This window comes from Ambystoma mexicanum, chromosome 1p, assembly GCF_040938575.1.
Source record: "Ambystoma mexicanum isolate Mex_15411 chromosome 1p, UKY_AmexF1_1, whole genome shotgun sequence".
Classification (NCBI taxonomy): Eukaryota; Metazoa; Chordata; class Amphibia; order Caudata; family Ambystomatidae; genus Ambystoma; species Ambystoma mexicanum.
Window position 1 is genome coordinate 207,423,771 of NC_090921.1, and position 3,014 is coordinate 207,426,784.

Here is a 3,014-nt window from a genome sequence, read left to right on the forward strand (position 1 = left end):
GCTGGCACAGGCAGTTGCGTCGAAGGCAGCAGCAGGCTCAACGTGGGAGGCATCATGGCTTGGGGCCATCAACATCAGGGGTGCAGGCATCGGCCGGAGGGCAGGAGAACCCTGGAATGGGAGTGGCTTCCGTGTGGGAGCGGTTGGGCCAGCAGATAGGTGCGGAGCGGCAGCGGGCAGAGGAGGAACGGCTCACAATGGTCAGGGCGGAGGACTCCATGCGGAGGGCGCTGAGGCGGGCTGAGTGCCTCGAGGGTCTTCGCAGGGAGTTGGAGCTGGACACTGCATTATCCCTGCGGGACCTCGGGGCCAGGGAACATGCCCGCCTCCAAGCCATTGAACGGGAGTTCGATGATGCCCTGGCCCATGACAACAACCAGTGAGCCGTCGGACTAGCCCGCTGCCTTTGTATATAGTTATATAGTTAGTGGTAGGTTTCCTTTATTTTTATTTTTTTATTTGGTTGCGATTGGACAATGCGCCACATTTTTGAATATAGTTCAGTTTTTAGTTAGTTGTCATAGTTAGGTTTCATTTGGTTGGGCTCATGGACCCGAGATTATCTTGTAAATAGTTCTTCAATGGATTTTTTTATTTTGGATTTTTTTCATTGACATTCATCTTCTTTTGGTTGTTTTGCTTTGTGGTTTTTCTCATTTCATTTCCATTCAAGTTGATTTTCAATACATTTTTATTTTCATCCTTCAATGTGTCGTATCATCTCATTACTTTCATGCATGTCATGTTGGGTGTTTTAACATTCACTTGCAGCCATTGTGTGTGACAGACATGTGTTCATTTGCATTATTTACATTGGGTGTGTAACATGTAATTGCCTTTGATATGTGGGTGGATGTGATAGTTGGTTGGGCCTTTTGGCAGGGGAGGATGGCCATTACGGACATGATTGGGGATTGTTGGGACCCAGGTGCAGGGGGGCATGGATGGGACATGGGCGAGGGCCTGGTGGAGGGTGCCCCTGCACTGCTGGGGGGCAGGGGGGTGGGGAACATGAGTTGGACATGGGTGGGGGCCTGCTGGCAGGTGCCCCGCAATGCTGGGGGTGGGGGTGCAAGGGGACATGAGTTGGACATGGGTGGGGGCCTGCTGGCAGGTGCCCCGCAATGCTGGGGGTGGGGGTGGTGGGAGACATGGGTGGGGGCCTGGTGGAGGGTGCCCCTGCACTGCTGGGGGATGGGGGTGGTGGGGAACATGAGTTGGACATGGGTGGGGGCCTGCTGGCAGGTGCCCCGCAATTCTGGGGGTGGGGGTGCAAGGGGACATGAGTTGGACATGGGTGGGGGCCTGCTGGCAGGTGCCCCGCAATTCTGGGGGTGGGGGTGCAAGGGGACATGAGTTGGTGATCATTAGTGCAAGGAGACATGTGCCTTTGCTGGGGGGCATGCCCATGTTGGGTGGGCTGCCTGCGGGACATGACCAGGGATGCAGGGTAGTCCCCTGTGGTGTGGGCTGCCTGCAGGGGCCGTGGAGGGTGTACAGGGAATACCTGGGAGGACCCACACTGGCAAATCACATGTAGGACTCCCCGGCACCCCTGAAATACATGTACCCTGCTGAAATCGCGTGTAAAACTTTCCGTGCACCCCTGGTATACACGCACACGCTCCCCCAGGCCAGATCGCGTGTGGAACTTCCCGCGCACCCCTGAAATACACGCGCCCAATACAATCGCGTGTGGATACACGCGCCCAGGCCATTCGCGTTTAGAACTTCCCGCGCACCCCTGAAATACACGCGCCCAGGCCATTCGCGTGTGGAACTTCCCGCGCACCCCTGAAATACACGCGCCCAGGCCATTCGCGTGTGGAACTTCCCGCGCACCCCTGAAATACACGCGCCCAGGCCATTCGCGTGTGGAACTTCCCGCGCACCCCTGAAATACACGCGCCCAGGCCATTCGCGTGTAGAACTTCCCGCGCACCCCTGAAATACACGCGCCCAGGCCATTCGCGTGTAGAACTTCCCGCGGACCCCTGAAATACACGCGCCCAGGCCAGTCGCGTGTGGAACTTCCCGCGCACCCCTGTAATACACGCGCCCAGGCCATTCGCGTGTGGAACTTCCCGCGCACCCCTGTAATACACGCGCCCAGGGCAATCGCGTGTGGAACTTCCCGCGCACCCCTGAAATACACGCGCCCAGGCCAATCGCGTGTAGAACTTCCCGCGCACCCCTGAAATACACGCGCCCAGGCCATTCGCGTGTAGAACTTCCCGCGCACCCCTGAAATACACGCGCCCAGGCCATTCGCGTGTAGAACTTCCCGCGCACCCCTGAAATACACGCGGCCAGGCCATTCGCGTGTAGAACTTCCCGCGCACCCCTGAAATACACGCGCCCAGGCCATTCGCGTGTGGAACTTCCCGCGCACCCCTGAAATACACGCGCCCAGGCCATTCGCGTGTAGAACTCCCGCGCACCCCTGAAATACACGCACCCAGGCCATTCGCGTGTAGAACTTCCCGCGCACCCCTGAAATACACGCACCCAGGCCATTCGCGTGTGGAACTTCCCGCGCACCCCTGAAATACACGCGCCCAGGCCAATCGCGTGTAGAACTTCCTGCGCACCCCTGAAATACACGCGCCCAGGCCATTCGCGTGTGGAACTTCCCGCGCACCCCTGGAATACATGCGCCCAGGGCAATCGCGTGTAGAACTTCCAGCGCACCCCTGAAATACACGCACGCAGCCCAATCGCGTGTAGAACTTCACGCGCACCCCTGAAATACACGTACCCTGCGGAAATTGCGTGTGTAACTTCCCCTGCACCCTGAAATACACGTACCCTGCTGATATCGCGTGTGGAACTTCACGCGCACCCCGAAATACACGTACCCTGATGGAATCGCGTGAGGTACTTCCCGCGCACCCCAGTGATACACGTAGCCCGCTTGCTGTGCTGGTACAGGGTTAGCGCAGCCCTTTGCGCCGGATTGGGTATATTGATGGCTTTTCCGTGCGCGAGAGGCGTTCTTGGGGGCGTAACTGGCG